This window comes from Giraffa tippelskirchi, chromosome 5 (assembly GCF_054371585.1).
Source record: "Giraffa tippelskirchi isolate mGirTip1 chromosome 5, T2T-mGirTip1v1.2.pri, whole genome shotgun sequence".
NCBI classification, from domain to species: Eukaryota; Metazoa; Chordata; class Mammalia; order Artiodactyla; family Giraffidae; genus Giraffa; species Giraffa tippelskirchi.
Window position 1 is genome coordinate 99,721,174 of NC_137279.1, and position 17,831 is coordinate 99,739,004.

Here is a 17,831-nt window from a genome sequence, read left to right on the forward strand (position 1 = left end):
AATTTATTAGGTTCATGGGATATTTAGTTGCAGCATGAAAACTGTTAGTTGTCCCAGGTGGGATCTAGTTCCTCGACCAGGGATCCAACCCGGGCCCCAGGCATTGGTTAAGTGTGGAATCTTAGCCAGTGGACCACTAGGGAAGCCCCTGTCCTTAGTCTGGAGTATCTGTCCACAGGAGACAGATTTCAGCTGCTCAGCGTGGGGCGCATCGAATTTCTGCCTCAGTTTGTCCAGGTGCAAACACTGCCGCAAAGGGTCCCAGGTCCCAGCCTGTCTCAATTAGACAGTACAGACAGGTGTTAAAATCTGTTCAAAGAGTCAAAACCACACCTGAAGCTGGAAATAAAATGAATGAAATTTTTGATGAATGACACAATTTTCACGAATGGAACTGAGTTCACGGTCAGTCGTGACGCTTAATGCGTTTTTTACTAGACATACACACGATACTACATCACAAAGACAACTGGATTTGAAAGGAACCGGTTTCCCCTGGACTGCTAAATGTTCTGTTCTCCGCATTGAACGCCGTTGTTTGAAAAAAGGTGCAGAGGCTTCAGCCGACCGCCAGACCGGTGCCGGACAGGACAAAAGTTAGGCAGGCAGCCGAGCGCGCCGGGTCCCAACACATTAGGGGATGGGAGACCAGGAGCCGGAGCCGGACGTCACCTCCCCCAGAGGGCGCCCGCGGGCAGGTTGACCGGGCCGGACGGCGTGGGAGGAGGGAGGCGGGGCCTAGGGCGGGGCGTGGGCTGGAGGGAAGCGCGGGCTGCCGTTGACGTCACGGGTGGGGCGTGTCGTATGTAGATATCTGAGCGCAGGGGCTGCTGGTCCGTCATCTGGTGCTTAAACACGAGATGGAGTCTCCCGTGGCGTGGGAGAGAATCCAGGACTTCTTGCTTGAAAGTGCGTGGATCCGCTGTGTGGAAGGTCCAAGAAGGCGCGGGGATGCGAGGAGTAAAGTGAGCCTGTGTGTACAGTGCAGGGCGTACGAGGTTGGGCTGGGGTGGCAGGCTCGCAACTCATACTTACCTGGCAGGGGAGATACCATGATCACGAAGGTGGTTTTCCCAGGGCGAGGCTTATCCATTGCACTCCGGATGTGCTGACCCCTGCGATTTCCCCAAATGTGGGAAACTCGACTGCATAATTTGTGGTAGTGGGGGACTGCGTTCGCGCTTTCCCCTGATCTTTTAGTTGTTGAACGTTAGACGAGTGTGAATGAAGCTACCTCGTTTTGTTGTGAGGGTGCATTAACAAGTCGCGCAGTTTTGTTCTCTGCAGCAGTAGTAGCCTTTTTAACTATTTTTCATTTGAGCTTTTTTTATGATTATTGAAAAGCCGCGGCCGACGGCAGTTGAACGCTGTCTATTTTTGTGGTGTCCCGCAAGTTGGAGCATGCTGGGTTTAGGTTTCAGTTCTTCTTCACCAACACTCTGACGTTATTGAAATTCACGTGTATTGAATCGGTGATGAGGTCAAACTGTGTAGTTTTCTGTTGTCAGGTTTTCTTCTGCTTTTACTGTTTTTTAGAATCGGGGTTTTTTTTTTTCCCCCAATGAGCCAGTTTTACGCGTCAGGTGGCCAAACTATTGAAGCTTCAGCACCAGTGTTTGCCAACAAGTGTTCAGGACTCATTTCATCTCTTGTATTCCTGACAGTGGTGATTTTTTTTTTTTTAGTGCAGTGGTTTTTTTTTTTTTTCTGCTAGCGGTGTTACTCATGATTGTCGTGTTCTAATACGGCGAGCGGCTTTGCGCGGTGCTCACTTGGTAATGTGACATGATGTTGCTGTGGTTTAGTCGCGAAGTCGTTCGTGACTACATTATTGCCAGGAGATAAGTACTTCTTCTTACACGTGTACTTCATACACGTTCTCTGAGCTTGACCATTCTTGCTTCCATTTTGATTGCACTTTCCGTGTCGCCTTAGAGTTTACACAGTTTGAGTTTTTAAAACGTGTATCCTAGAAGCACCCTGGTATGTCCTTAATAACAGAAACTTGCAATGGATTAGGATTCAACGGTTTTTGCTGGGTACCTGAGCCCACGCTTGCGAGGTCCTAATGGAGAAGCGAAGCCCACAAAGAAGAGCTAGATAGAACCTGCTTCAGTCTCTTACTGCTTTTAAACTCCCAACCCTAAAAGTAGAAGTGTCCTCCTATTGCTCTTTGTCAAAGAACACAACAGTTACCTGGCCCAAGAGCTGTGAAACAGTAAGAGGACATCTGGTAGGAAGTATAACTTGCTGCGAGTCTGTTTGTACCAGCAGATAAATTACCTTTCTGAGGGGTTAACAGTGCTGGTGACCTCCGGAGCTCTTCCCAGGGTCCAGGCGAATAAGACAGCCACTTCTATTTCTGCTTTCCAAATCTCAGCTAGTATCTACAACCCTGCTTTAAAGTCTGCTAAATCCAGCATCTGAGACATCTTGGAGTTGTCTTTTTTTTTTCTTTTTAAAACTATGTGTTGAATGGGTAGCATTTTTCCGTTTCTTTGCATGTTTCACTTTTGTTTACTGGACTCTTTGAATGATAACGTTATAGAGACTCTGGATTCTGGTATCTTTCTCCAAAATGGATCAACTTTTGTTCTACTAAGCGCTTTGATTACTGGCCAATGACTTTGAACTTGTGTAGGGCTGGATTTATGGGTTGTGTTGGTAGATCTGTGGAAAGTCCAAGGTGTTTCCCAAAGCCCTCCTTGGTGTGACTCAACCTCCAAACCCTGCTAACCTGGTCAGGTCTTAGTTTTACACTTTTGGGGGGAGGATCAAGAGTAGACCTCTCACTAGGGTATGGTCTTTCCTCCTAAAACAGTCTTCTCTGGAGTTATCAACTGAATGCTCAGGGTGATAAAGAGTTAACAAGGCCTGAATTCCAGTGTTGCCCGCAGAGACTTCTAAAATCTCTGTTCTGGTTTTCACCCCATAGCATCTGCTGTCCCATAAGCCTTGCATAAGTGCTCCACCCATGAGCAGCCTAGCACTCAGCAAATGACTGGCAGGACACCCAATATGGATTTTTGAAAACTAGCCTGTAAACTGTTCTCTCCTTTCTGGTTCTCTGCAGATTCTAGTTGTTTCAGTTGCCGTCTGATCTCTGCCTTAGCTTTGTGTGAGCACCGTGCTCTGCTGGAATTCCAGCTTGCTGTACCACCAGCAGGTCATTTCCAGAACTCTCTCTCAGGCACTCAGAGTCTTGCACTGCCTCTGTCCAGTGTGTATAACCAGGTGCTTCACACATTTTGCCCATTTTTATGGTTGTTTAAGGCAAGAAGAAGCACAAGCTGGAATCAAGATTGCCGGGAGAAATATCAAGAACCTCAGATATGCAGATGACACCAGGCTGATGGCAGAAAGTGAAGAAGAGCTAAAGAGGCTCTTGATGGAAGTGAAAGAGGAGAGTGAAAAAGTTACTTAAAGCTCAACATTCAGAAAACGAAGATCATGGCATCCGGTCCCGTCACTTCATGGCAAACAGATGGGGAAACAGTGGAAACAGTGGCTGACTTTATTTGGGGGGGCTCCAAAATCACTGCAGATGGTGTTTGCAGGCATGAAATTAAAAGACGCTGACTCCTTGGAAGAAAAGTTATGACCAACCTAGACAGCATATTAAAAAGCAGAGACATTACTTTGTCAACAAGGGTCCGTCTAGTCAAGGCTATGGTTTTTCCAGTGGTCATGTACGGATGTGAGTGTTGGAGTATAAAGAAAGCTGAGCTCCGGGAGGGGGTGGGTGCAGGGGGTGGCCGCGCCCCCTGACCCTGCAGTGCTTCTGCCCCTACAAGGTTTGGGACGCAGTGGGGGAGGGTGTTGGCCCCCGGCTCCGCCTGGTCCCTCCCTGCCTTTTAGGCGCCCACGCGGCAGGGACATCCCAGTCCCGCTTGGTGCTCCTCGCCCGCCACCCGTGCGCCCAGTCCGTGAGGCCAGCCCAGTTCTCCTGGTCCGCACTGCCCGCCGGCCGGCCAGTCCCCCACCGCAACCATGGACGCCATCAAGAAGAAGATGCAGATGTTAAAACTGGACAAGGAGAATGCCATCGACCGCGCAGAGCAGGCCGAGGCTAACAAGAAGCAAGCTGAGGACCGCTGCAAGCAGCTGGAAGAGGAGCAGCAGGCCCTCCAGAAAAAGCTAAAAGGGATGGAGGACGAGGTGGAAAAGTATTCTGAATCAGTGAAGGATGCCCAGGAGAAACTGGAGCAGGCTGAGAAGAAAGCCACTGATGCTGAGGCAGATGTGGCCTCCCTGAACTGCCGCTTTCAGCTGGTAGAGGAGGAGCTGGACCGGGCACAAGAGCGTCTGGCTACAGCCCTGCAGAAGCTGGAGGAGGCTGAGAAGGCAGCTGATGAGAGCGAGAGAGGAATGAAGGTCATTGAAAACCGAGCTATGAAGGATGAGGAAAAGATGGAGCTGCAGGAGATGCAGCTGAAGGAGGCCAAGCACATCGCCGAGGATTCAGACCGCAAATATGAGGAGGTGGCCAGGAAGCTGGTGATCCTGGAAGGAGAGCTGGAGCACTCAGAAGAGAGAGCTGAGGTGGCTGAGAGTAAATGTGGGGACCTAGAGAGGAGCTGAAAATTGTTACCAACAACTTGAAATCCCTGGAAGCCCAAGCGGACAAGTATTCCACCAAAGAAGATAAATATGAAGAGGAGATCAAACTGCTGGAGGAGAAGCTAAAGGAGGCTGAGACTCGAGCAGAGTTTGCCGAAAGGTCAGTGGCAAAGTTGGAGAAAACCATCGATGACCTGGAAGAGACCTTGGCCAGTGCCAAGGAGGAGATCATGGAGATCCACCAGACCCTCGACCAGACACTGCTGGAGCTCAACAACTTCTGAGGGCTGGCCCTGCCCCCAGCCAGGCTAGCTGCCACCCCAACCGATAAAACTGATGTTACCAGCAAAAAACAAACAAAAAAAAGAAAGCTGAGCTCCGAAGAATTGATGCTTTTGAACTGTGGTGTTGGAGAAGACTCTTGAGAGTCCCTTGGACTGCAAGGAGATCCAACCAGTCCATCCTAAAGGAGATCAGTCCTGGGTGTTCACTGGAAGGACTAATGTTGAAGCTGAAACTCCAATACTTTGGCCACCTGATTCGAAGAGCTGGCCCATTTGAAAAGACCCTGATGCTGGGAAAGATTGAGGGCAGGAGGAGAAGGGGACGACAGAGGATGAGATGATTGGATGGCATCACCAACTCAATGGGCATGAGTGTGGGTAAACTCTGGGAGTTGATGATGGACAGGGAGGCCTGGCGTGCTGCGGTTCATGGGGTCACAAAGAGCCGGTCGTACACGACTGAGCGACTGAACTGAACTGAACTGAAGGCAAGAAGTCTAATCTAGTGACATTATTATACTATGGCCATAGGTGGAAGTCCTGGATTATTTTCAGTGACTTTAAAATTAAGGTTTAGGCAGGAGCATTATGATGTCTAAATAACTTGAACATTGTTTTCCATATTTACAAATGACCTGGCCGAAGAATTTTTTTGTTTGTTTTAACTTTATTAACAAGTGCTACTAAGACTGACCTGGGCCTGCCGAATTCACTTTCAGCATGGTGACCTCACAGCACCACGAGGAGATTGGGCTCAGTATCCTGTTCTTTGGCTATGTTCCAGTGCTTCAACTACATGCTACTCCAAATCATGCCAGTTTGGCCTAAGAATTATTTTGAGCTAAAGGCATTTGGAAAACAGGAAGTACATTCTTATGACCAGAGACAGGAAGTCAAGTCCCAGAGAAATCCACACAAACAGATTTTGTTAACTCCTATCTTCCTTTAGTCTTCCCATATATTTTACTTTTCCATTATCACCTCTCTTTGTTCAACCTAGTATATAAATGCTTAGATCTAGCCAGTTCTTTGGCTTTTCACTTTCCTATTGGAGTTCCCATGGACATGTGACAATCAGTATGTTTTCCTCCTGTTAGTCTGTCTTATGTCAATCTAATTCTCAGGCCCAGCTGGAGACCCCAAGAGGCTTAAGGTGAAGTTTGCCTCTCCTGCAGACTCTTCTAGGACCACAAAAGAAAGGATTAGCAAAAAACTATCTAAAAGGGACAAGAGGGCACTTGGTGTAGGCTTGGTAGACCTAATAGGAAATGTTAGAGGGCACTTGGTGTAGGCTTGGTAGACCTAATAGGAAATGTTAGAATTCCCAGGATTAGATGGGTGGAAGGGTGTCTGCCTTAAGACAAAGGTTGCTAGGGGAGGCCCAGAGAGACAAGCTGTCATATAACTGGGGACTAGTGACTAAATTTCTCCTTTGAATCTGTCTCTTTCCTCCCCTTTCCTATTCTTCCTCCCAGTTCTGCCCTTCTTTCTTCTGAGTCTTCCTTTCCATTTCTTCCCCGCCTGTAATTAGGCTGCACCCAGGGCCTGGGGCAATGTCTCTATGTGTTTGGGTTTTTAATCTTTCTTCTACCAAAAACCTCCCTTGATGATCTGCTGAAACCTGCACAGCCTTCTTAGATCAATGAATTTTAATGCATAGAATCAAATACAGTTGTCTCTGGGGGCTTCCACAGCATCATAGAAAGAATGAGCAGGAAGGTTGAGCTTACACAATCAACCTCCCATGCTTAGATCCAAGATGACCCTAGAGTTGGGGTGGTGCAAAATAAGAAATCATGGGTTCTGCGAGCCTCAGAGGAATTAAAACTACTGTACATCACTATTTTTACTATCCAAACTGAGAAAAAGTAGTGGTTCCTGGAACAGAGTTCCAATGAGAAGGACCACAAGCTCCCTCGTGGCTACTGTGGGGAGCAGCACAGCCCTGAATCTGTGGCTACTAATCCAAAGAAAACCAAGTAAAAGGCACTGGGTGCTGGGCTATGCTAAAGACTTTGAAATTAGAAGTTTTGCACGCTACAAACTGAGCTAGCAGGATGACAAAGAGCCATGAGCTTTCCTCCCTACCAGCTTGGGATCAGTTGCCCAAATGTAAAATGGCTTGGCGAAGACCGAAGGCAAACTCAGAGAGCTGCTAATGAGGAAATAGGTTTGTAATAAGTGTAATGGATTCCCTCCTCCCCAGGGCTCATCGGCAGTAAGTCACAGACCAGGCCTACGACCATGCTACTTCTGAGCTCAAGGAAAAACCGAGCTAGTGCGTAGAAACTACTGCTCAGAGGTGGGGTTGGGTTGAGGAAGCAACTTCACCCTTCTCCAGGTCTTGTAGAAAGGCCTCTCCCTGCTCATTTCCGCCCAGATGGAACCTCAGACATCCAAGACGGAAGGATCTTTTCCAATTCATCCTAAGAATGTCCTGCTGAGATTTACCAGATCCACCTCCTTAGTCTTGTTATTGGAATTTTCTGACACTCCACGACAATTCTGAATACTTTTCTCCAAGGTCTTCAGTCACAAGGGAGAGTTCACACAGCACCAAATGCACTTCGTGTCTCAGCAACCCCCCCGCCCCTGCATCTTCCACCTCTTCTGTGGGGGCTGTTGGGGAAATAAGAAATCCAGACTCAAAGAAAAACGCAAATTGATAAGTAGAGTATTAGCTAATTTTATTACCGAGGAAAAAAAGCCAGAGTTCCTGCTTGCAGGTAGCCCACACAAGTCTACAAAACTATTGTGGACTTCCAGCTCTATTAATGTGGGATGAAAGCTACAGTTGTCATCATCCTACCTTTAGTAAACAATCAGCATTACTCCAGGAATGATACTAGGCCTTCTCTGACAGTGCATCTACTTGACGGTACGCCGGGTTAGTACCATTTAACATTCCTCGGCAAGGAGGGCGGAGAGGCAGCGCGCCGCCGACTCCCAGCCGCAGAGGGTTGGGGCGGAGTCGGAGTCCCCCTGGCGGGGGAGCGCTTTCAACCCTCCTGGGGTGAGCCGGGCGTGTGCTCCCTCTACCAAGCAGGGCCGCGGGCCCCTCGCCACCCGCTTAGAGGTTTGGACACCTCACGGCGTGGTGGTCTTTAGCCAACCATTTCAGAGAGGAACATCAGTCATTCCAATTCGAGAGCATACAACAGTAAACAATCGTGGTCAGCGCGGTGGCCGACAGAAAGAAGGCAGGGAGAGGGTAATCAAAGCGATCTAACGAAAATAGGCATTTTCCGTTTTCTTTTGGCCTTTTCCCTCAGTGGCCAGAGCACTAGCATGCGCGCTCTCCATCCCTCCCCGGGCTGCCTCCACTCCCACTCGCTTTCTTCTCCTCTTCTTCAGCTTTCCCTGGTCGACCCTCCCCTCCCCTCAGGACGGATGACCCCAGACTGCGGCTGAGTCGCAGCCCACGGTGGGGAGCTCGCTTCGATCCCAGTGCGCACATGTCCAAAGTCGGGACCTTTGCCTTGTTCTTAATCAGCTCCGGGAACAAAAGCGCCTCCGGCTTGGAGAAACCTTTTCCGCCTTCCGTTTCCGGAGTTCCTCGTAGGTCCAAAAGCTTAAAGCACACACTGGAATTCTTGGTTGCCCTAGGACCTTGGGGTAGTATGCATCCTTCGCCCGGCATTTATGAGTGCCTACTGGGTGCGATGGACATGAGTTTGAGAAGGCTCCGGGAGTTGGTGATGGACAGGGAAGCCTGGCGTGCTGCAGTCCATGGGGTCGCAAAGAGTCGGACATGACTGAGCGACTGAACTGAACTGAACTACTAGGTGCGAGGCCCTGCCCTGGAGGACCCGCTGCATCGCGAGCAATTCCGAGGTGCCTGCGGGTCGGAGTCCACAGCTGGAGGCACAGGGCGTGGGCAAAGCAGTGGGGGCACAGCCGGTTCGTGTCCTTGGCACGGAGTGGTAATATGGACGCCCTCAGCCCGGGAGGCTGCGGAAGTCACCCGGCGCAGGGCGGGTGTTGAGGTGGGGTGGAGCCGGCGGGAAGGCTGTGGATCTGGCCTTCGGCCGTCAGAGCCCCTTAGCTGACTCCCAGAAATTCTATCGATGTCCAAACGTGACCAGCGACACCAACTCTGGGCTTCAGGGTCTCGCGCACACCTCCGGTTTCCGAAGTATGGGAATATGAAGATAGTCCCAGTGAGAGGCTGAAAAGCAATTTCTGGGATTAGGACACAAATTTAGAGAGGTGAGTTCCCGTGTCTCTGTGGCGCAATCGGTTAGCGCGTTCGGCTGTTAACCGAAAGGTTGGTGGTTCGAGCCCACCCAGGGACGCACCCTTTTACTTGCTCAAAGTCCTTTCTTGCAATTTCAGGTTATCTCAAAGTTCAGGAGACTGCAAAGTCCAAGGTCAGGGTCCGGGACAGATATAGTTCTTGGTGAGGGTCTTCTTCCCAGAGGCTTGCAGAAAGCCTGTACACTGAGAGAGGAAACTGCTGTCTCTTCTGTTTTTATAAGGACACTAATCCCAGCATGATTAGTGAGGGCTCCACCCTCAGGAACTCATCTAAACCTAACTACCTGCCAACGGCTCCACCTCCTAATACCGTTACACTGGGGAGTTAGTGCTTCAACATGAATTTGGAAGGAATATCAACATTCAGCGCAGAATAGGTAGTAGCATAGACATTCCTCAAGTGTCTAAAATGCCTTCATAGTGACTTAATTGCACAGACTTAATAGTCATGTATGAGTGGTAGAGAAGTTGCCCTGTGTAGTTCTTTTATTTTTTCTTCCTGGAGAGATTGTGTTTGTGTGTGTGTGTGTTTACACACAGAAAATCAAGGAATTATAGAAAGGTACATATATTGAGAAAATTCTCACCTCCACTACTCATTCCCAAAGGCCAAACAAATATCAACCTTATGGTTATCGATAAACAAATTTATTTTTAATAAAATAAAAACATTTTATCTTTAATAAAGCCAACAGCATGACTTTATGCTTTTTATAACAAAATAGTCACCTACTTTATAAATATATATATTAAAAACCTTGGGCAAGCCAGGCTATATTCACCTGCTGTAACTCAAATTTGACTATAGGATGCTGAAGGCACAAGGCCAGCCATGAACCCACAGTCACAGCCTTTCCTCTGGAATCTTCAGCAACTAACAATTTCTATGACTTCTTAAAGCATCAGGATCTAGAAATTCCACAGAATTTTCTTTGCTTCTTTCTCCCCTTGTTTCCTTGCCTGATTTGAGCTAGAAGCTCATAGATAATTAATTTAACAAACAAAAATGAAAAAATCTAAAACCTCGACATTTTGAAATTTCAGTTGCATTACCAGTATTTTTGTGGAAAAGAGAATCCAGCTATGGTATGAAAAGTAGCCAGTTAAAAGTATACATACATACATATCTCCAGTCCAGATATCATACAGGTCTAAAAACAACAAATAAATATTCTCAAATAAATGAAAGAATTCAGGAAATAAAAAACCTTTTTTGAAAAACCTATTTGATACCAAAATGCAGCTAATGAGATGCTTTCACAATTAAAAATCTCAGGACTAGAACTATAAAACACAAAGCATGAACCCAGTGGAAGCCATTAACATTAATAATAATGAATCAATATTAGTTCATCAATTGGAACAAATGTACCACACCAGTGCAAGAAGTTAGTAACAGGGGAAGCAGTGCGGTGGAGGAGAGAGAGCACATGGGACTATTTATTTTTAATCTCAAGAATGGAAATACCATATTTGCTGGGTATTATGCATTTGTTCCTCCAGATATATTCTCATCATTAGCCACCCTATTATCACCCCAGAAAGAGTCTTCTTGAACTGTGCAGAAAGACTCCTCTGCCCACTGCTTCTTGTTGGCTACAGCCAATGGGATGTACTGACTGGGAATGGGGAGGATGGGAGGAATATGAAGTCAGGGTAATTGTTTCCTGCAGATTGGCAGTAGTTGTGTTCTTTGCCACTCCCCAGGACAGTTACTGTTCAGTGGCACTATACTATAGTTACAGCCTTACCTACAACTATTGCTTTCCCAGGTTCTAGAAACAGCTCTCTCCCCTTGGCCAATCAGGCCTAGTAACTGCTCTTCACTATAGCTAGCCCTAAGATGTTGCACCATCTATTTAGTGACTGCATCTCCTTCTTAGAGCCCAAGAATACTGAGTTGGGAGGTCGCAGGAAACCCTCTTACTCTTCAGCAGGTCTGGGTTTAAGAGGGCCTCAGGGAATATGCCACAAAGTTATCTGAGAGCTCATTGCTTCTGTTCAGCTCATTAGCAGAAGAACAGTTACAACTTTCTTCCTTCAGAAAATACCCCTAATAAAACTTCTACTGTCCTGTAGGGAAAATGTTTTTCTAAAAATGACATAAAACTCAAAATCCCTAGGGAAAGAAAAAAAAAACCCAATACCTTTACCTACATAAAAAGTTTAAGAATTTGTTTAGCTAAAAAAGGGCTTCCCTGACAGCTCAGTTGGTAAGGAATCTGCCTGCAATGCAGGAGATTCCGGTTCAGTTCCTGGATCAGGAAGATGCCCTGGAGAAGGGAAAGGATACCAACTTCAGTATTCTGGCCTGGAGAATTCCATGGCAGTATTTGTGTTCTTTGCCACTCCCCAGGACAGTTACTGTTCAGTGGCACTATACTATAGTTACAGCCTTACCTACAACTATTCTGGCCTGGAGAATTCCATGGACTGAGTTGGACAGGTCTGAGCCGCTTTCACATGTACCTATGTAGCTTAAAAAAACAAAAGGTAAATGAAGCACTCAACATCTGACAAAGCCAAGGCCTGGGTGATTCAGCCTGTAAAGATATAAGTCACTTTTATTATTATTGTCATTATTTTTTTATTTTAGACTGTGCTTGGTCTTTATTGCTGTACTGGCTTTTCTCTAGTTGAGGTGCACAGCCTTCTCATTGCAATGACAAGCCACTTTTAGATTCAAACGATTTATTACTTACATACACAGCAAAAGGAAGAGTAGTTGAAGGTATAGACTTCACGAGTCCTCATCTCCAACATCCAAAGGGATGTCACTGAAACAAAAGGGGTCAGTGACTGCAATGCAAGTTGTTAGATACCCTGTTATTGAGGAGTTAATTCTAGACTGCAGCTAAGAGTTTTACAGTCTGCAGCTGTCCTCAGAGAAGGAGTGAGGAGGTAAGCAGAATGCCTTAAGTGTGATTAGAAGTTGCAAGGCAATGAAAAACTGTCCCAGGGTAGACAGGGAGGGGAATGGAAACTGTCTCCTGGCTGCTCTTCACAAGCCTCCCATCCTCTCCTGTTTGGGGACAATCACAAGGTGCTTTGCCTTGTGGTAAGTTTCACAATAGTTTCACTTCAAGTCTTGATTTGTGTGGCCTGTGCAAATACATAGAAGGTCACCTGGGTGCCACAGCAGAACTGTTCCTCTACAATATTCAAAAGACGACAAATTGGTAAAAACTTGAAACACTACAACATATGAAAAGCTTTTTTATTTAGTATTTATTTTTAGCAAGCTTATATATGCACATAGTTTAGAAAGTCAAACATGTACAAACCTGGTAATGAAAACCGATGATCCCCTGAACCTCTCTGCCATTTCCTGCTCCCTAGAAGTAACTACTTTAAATTATTTTAATCAGTGATTGGTTATTCATCTGTTTCTATAAACAAATATTGTTAATTCTTGATTTTCTAGGTTTAGGCACTTTATCTCTCCTTTACATACTCCCACTATACTTATCACTACACACACGTATACATTTTCCACTTTTCCATTTTCCCAATTGTGATGGTTAATTTTATGTGTCAGTCTGGCTAGGCCATGGTACCCAGATACTGGGGTCAAATATTAATCCAGATGTTCCTTTGAAGGTATTATTTAGATGAGATTAACATTTAAATCAGTAGACTCTGAGTAAAGCAGATTACCCTCCAAAATTTGAGTAAACCTCATCCAATCCATTGATGGCCTTAAGAGAAAAAGACTTAGATCCCCAAAGGAAGGCAGAATTCTGCCTCTAGACTCTGTTTTCAGATTAGAGTTACAACATCAATTCTTCCCTGGGTCTCCATCCTGTTGGCCTACCCTGAAGAGTTTAGATTTACCACACTCCACAATAACATCTCTGTATACAAACTAAATTTCTATATACATATGTGTGTATCTTCTATTGGTTCCGTTTCTCTAGGAAACACTAATATATCAATATGTTTATGTCATAATTTTGAGAGATTAATGATTATCATTTTTACTATACAAACTATTAACAGAGAATTTAATGTGACCACTTTTTGAATATATTTTTCTGTTGGCAGTAACAATTACTGCCAAATTTTCCATCTGCTTAATTTTCCATGTATTTATTATTGAATTATAACCAATTTCTGTAAGTCTTCTCTCAAGAGCTTTCTCATTCTTTTCTACAGCTATATTTAATTGTGTGGTTGTATTGCCTTGAGAACCCCATGAACAGTATGAAAAGGCAAAAAGATAGGACACTGAAAGATGAACTCCTCAGGTCGGTAGGTGCCCAATATGCTACTGGAGATCAGTGGAGAAATAACTCCAGAAAGAATGATGGGATGGAGCCAAAGCAAAAACAATACCCAGCTGTGGATGTGACTGGTGATAGAAGCAAAGTCCGATGCTGTAAAGAGCAATATTGCATAGGAACCTGGAATGTTAGGTCCATGAATCAAGGCAAATTGGAAGTGGTCAAACAGGAGATGGAAAGAGTGAACGTCGACATTCTAGGAATCAGCGAACTAAGATGGACTGGAATGGGTGAATTTAACTCCGATGACCATTATATCTACTACTGTGGGCAGGAATCCCTTAAAAGAAATGGAGTAGCCATCATGGTCAACAAGAGAGTCTGAAATGCAGTACTTGGATGCAATCTCAAAAATGACAGAATGATCTCTGTTCGTTTCCAAGGCAAACCATTCAATATCACAGTAATCCAAGTCTATGCCCCGACGAGTAACACTGAAGAAGCTGAACTTGAACGGTTCTATGAAGACCTACAAGACCTTTTAGAACTAACACCCAAAAAAGATGTCCTTTTCATTATAGGGGACTGGAATGCAAAAGTAGAAAGTCAGGAAACATCTGGCGTAACAGGCAAATTTGGCCTTGGAGTACAGAATGAAGCAGGGCAAAGGCTAATAGAGTTTTGCCAAGAGAACACACTGGTCATAGCAAACACACTCTTCCAACAACACAAGAGAAGACTCTACACATGGACATCACCAGATGGTCAACACCGAAATCAGATTGATTATATTCTTTGCAGCCAAAGATGGAGAAGCTCTATACAGTCAGCAAAAACAAGACCGGGAGCTGACTGTGGCTCAGATCATGAACTGCTTATTGCCAAATTCAGACTTAAATTGAAGAAAGTAGGGAAAACCACTAGACCATTCAGGTATGACCTAAATCAAATCCCTTATGATTATACAGTGGAAGTGACAAATAGATTTAAGGGACTACATCTGATAGACAAAGTGCCTGATGAACTATGGACAGAGGTTCGTGACATTGTATAGGAGACAGGGATCAAGACCACCCTCATGGAAAAGAAATGCAAAAAAGCAAAATGGCTGTCTCAGGAGGCCTTACAAATAGCTGGGAAAAGAAGAGAAGCGAAAAGCAAAGGAGAAAAGGAAAGATATTCCAATCTGAATGCAGAGTTCCAAAGAATAGCAAGGAGAGATAAGAAAGACTTCCTCAGCGATCGATGCAAAGAAATAGACGAAAACTACAGAATGGAAAAGACTAGAGATCTCTTCAAGAAAATTAGAGATGCCAAGGGAACATTTCATGCAAAGATGGGCTCGATAAAGGACAGAAATGGTATGGACCTAACAGAAGCAGAAGATATTAAGAAGAGGTGGCAAGAATACACAGAAGAACTGTACAAAAAAGATCTTCACGACCCAGATAATCACGGTGGTATGGTCACTCACCTAGAGCCAGACATACTGAAGAGAGGTCAAGTGAGACTTAGAAAGCATCACTACGAACAAAGCTAGTGGAGGTGATGAAATTCCAGTTGAGCTATTTCAAATCCTCAAAGATGATGCTGTGAAAGTGCTGCACTCGATATGCCAGCAAATCTGGAAAACTCAGCAGTGGCCACAGGACTGGAAAAGGTCAGTTTTCATTCCAATCCCTAAGAAAGGCAATGCCAAAGAATGCTCAAGCTACCACACAATTGCACTTATCTCACACGCTAGTGAAGTAGTGCTCAAAATTCTCCAAACCAAGCTTCAGCAATACGTGAACTGTGGACTTCCAGATGTTCAAGCTGGTTTTAGAAAAGGCAGAGGAACCAGAGATCAAATTGCCAACATCCGTTGGATCATCGAAAAAGCAAGAGAGTTCCAGAAAAACATCTATTTCTGCTTTATTGACTATGCCAAAGCCTTTGACTGTGTGGATCACAATAAACTGTGGAAAATTCTGAAAGAGATGGGAATACCAGACCATCTGATCTGTCTCTTGAGAAACCTGTATGCAGGTCAGGAAGCAACAGTTAGAAGTGGACATGGAACAACAGACTGGTTCCAAATAGGAAAAGGAGTACGTCAAGGCTGTATATTGTCACCGTGCTTATTTAACTTATATGCAGAGAACATCATGAGAAACGCTGGGCTGGAAGAAACACAAGCTGGAATCAAGATTGCCGGGAGAAATATCAAGAACCTCAGATATGCGGATGACACCACCCTTATGGCAGAAAGTGAAGAACTAAAGAGCCTCTTGATGGAAGTGAAAGAGGAAAGTGAAAAAGTTGGCATAAAGCTCAATGTTCAGAAAACTAAGATCATGGCATCTGGTCCCATCACTTCATGGGAAATAGATGAGTAAACAGTGGAAATAGTGTCAGACTTTCTTTTTTGGGGCTCCAAAATCACTGCTGATGGTGATTGCAGCCATGAAATTAAAAGACACTTACTCCTTGGAAGGAAGGTTATGACCAACCTAGATAGCATATTAAAAAGCAGAGACATTACTTTGCCAACAAAGGTCTGTCTAGTCAAGGCTATGGTTTTTCCAGTGGTCATGTATGGATGTGAGAGTTGGACAGTGAAGAAAGCTGAGTGCCGAAGAATTGATGCTTTTGAACTGTGGTGTTGGAGAAGACTCTTGAGAGTCCCTTGGACTGCGAGGAGATCCAACCAGTCCATCCTAAAGGAGATCAGTCCTGGGTGTTCATTTGAAGGACTGATGTTGAAGCTGAAACTCCAATACTTTGGCCACCTCATGAGGAGAGTTGACTCATTGGAAAAGACCCTAATGCTGGGAAGCATTGGGGGCAGGAGGAGAAGGGGACGACAGAGGATGAGATGATTGGATGGCATCACCAACTTGATGGACATGTGTTTGGGTAAACTCCGGGAGTTGGTGATGGACAGGGAGGCCTGGCGTGCTGTGATTCATGGGGTCGCAAAGAGTCGGACACGACTGAGTGACTGGACTGAACTGATTGCCATTTATTTAGTCACCCTCAAACTGATGGACCTTTAGAGAATTTCCAATCTTAGTTAATAAAAAGTGTTTCTTGAATAACTTTGTACACAATTTCACACTTGTATAGGTATATTGTAGGATAAACTTCTAAATGTGGATTGCTGAAGTAAAAAAAAAAGTTTGTGAAAATTTTTTATGTTGTTCAAAAAGCACCCTGTAGAACTTGTACCAATTCACCCTCTTGTTAACAATGTTTATTCACTCTCCAACATATTAAACTTCAAAACAAATTTTTTTTTTACACAATATGAGTTTTTAACACAATATGAGTTGCAAATACTTCCCCAAATTGTCATTTGTCTTTCAACTTTGCTTATGGAGATTCCATTCACTTATATAGTGAAATTCATCAATATTTTCTCTCAAGACTGAGTTTGTGTCATAGTTAGAACAGCCTTTTCCACACACACACCAAGAAAACAAAATAGTTGTTTCATGTTTCTACAAGAAATTTTATGTTCCTTTTCATTTTTATTTTAAATCTTTGATCAGTTTGGAATTTACTTTTACGTAAAGGATGTCACTGGGCTTCCCTGGTGTGGTTCAGTGGTAAAGACTCTGCCTGTAATGGAGATGTAGGAGACCCGGTTTCAGTCCCTGGGTCAGGAAGATCTCCTAGAGGGGGCCATGGCAACCCACTCCAATATTCTTGCCTGGAGAACTCCATGGACAGAGGACCCTGGCAGGCTACAGTCCATGCCATCTCAAAGAGTCTGACAAGACTAAGCGACTGAACACACAAAGGGTATGATATTCACTGACCATTATTTTTTTCTCAGCTACCTAGTTATTAAGAAATTGCTCATTAGAATTATTGATTCGAGTCCTTCTTTCTACTATATTACATTCCTTTATGTATTTTGGTCTATTTTTGGACTTTATGCTGTCCTGTTGATTGCTGTTTCAGTCATACAAGATATTTTGCCACTTTAATCATTATAATTTATGGCATTTTAATATTTCATAGGGTTAGTCCGTCCTCCTTCCTCTTTCTTAAAAAGAATTTCCCTGACAGTTACTGCTTGTTATTTTTTCCATTTAAACTTTAGGATTATATGTTATCCAGTTTGAATAAAAAAAAAATTTCTTGACATTTTAATGAAAACTGTTAAATTCAGACACCAGGTTAAGGAGAGGTGTTATCTTTCTGATGTTGAGTATCCTACCCAAGAACATGGTACATCTTGGTTGATAGGAAAGGAAGTTGCTCTAATACAGCTGTTCCTGAACTTGAGCATTTTATCCAAATCACCTAGTGAGTCTGTCTGTTGGGCCCACCTCAAGAGTTTCTGAATCTGGAGGTCTGAGGTACGGCTTGAGGATTTGCATTTCTCAAAAGTTTCCAGGTGATTTTGGTGATGCTTGTCTTGACACAATACCTTGAGGATAATTGGCTACTGTATTGATGATTTTGGAGATGGTTCCATATATAATAGAGTCTAAACATTTACAAACTTAAAAAAAAA

The 17,831-nt window shown here is 44.6% G+C and overlaps 1 long non-coding RNA gene, 2 other non-coding genes and 1 pseudogene across 4 annotated transcripts; all 4 read left to right on the plus strand.

Moving 5' to 3' along the window:
- Nucleotides 1–822: 822 nt before the first annotated feature.
- Nucleotides 823–4,930, plus strand: LOC145507746 (uncharacterized; annotated as a pseudogene). Its single transcript, XR_014055095.1, has one exon. The product of XR_014055095.1 is annotated as an uncharacterized LOC145507746 (transcript).
- On the plus strand, nucleotides 823–16,595 carry LOC145507748 (uncharacterized). Its single transcript, XR_014055097.1, has 3 exons — nucleotides 823–973; nucleotides 8,952–9,053; nucleotides 13,257–16,595. It is a non-coding gene; the product is annotated as an uncharacterized LOC145507748 (long non-coding RNA).
- On the plus strand, nucleotides 1,028–1,191 carry LOC145508162 (U1 spliceosomal RNA). The gene has a single exon (XR_014055416.1). It is a non-coding gene; the product is annotated as a U1 spliceosomal RNA (small nuclear RNA).
- TRNAN-GUU (transfer RNA asparagine (anticodon GUU)) lies at nucleotides 9,066–9,139 on the plus strand. The gene has a single exon. It is a non-coding gene; the product is annotated as a tRNA-Asn (tRNA).
- Nucleotides 16,596–17,831: the final 1,236 nt, after the last annotated feature.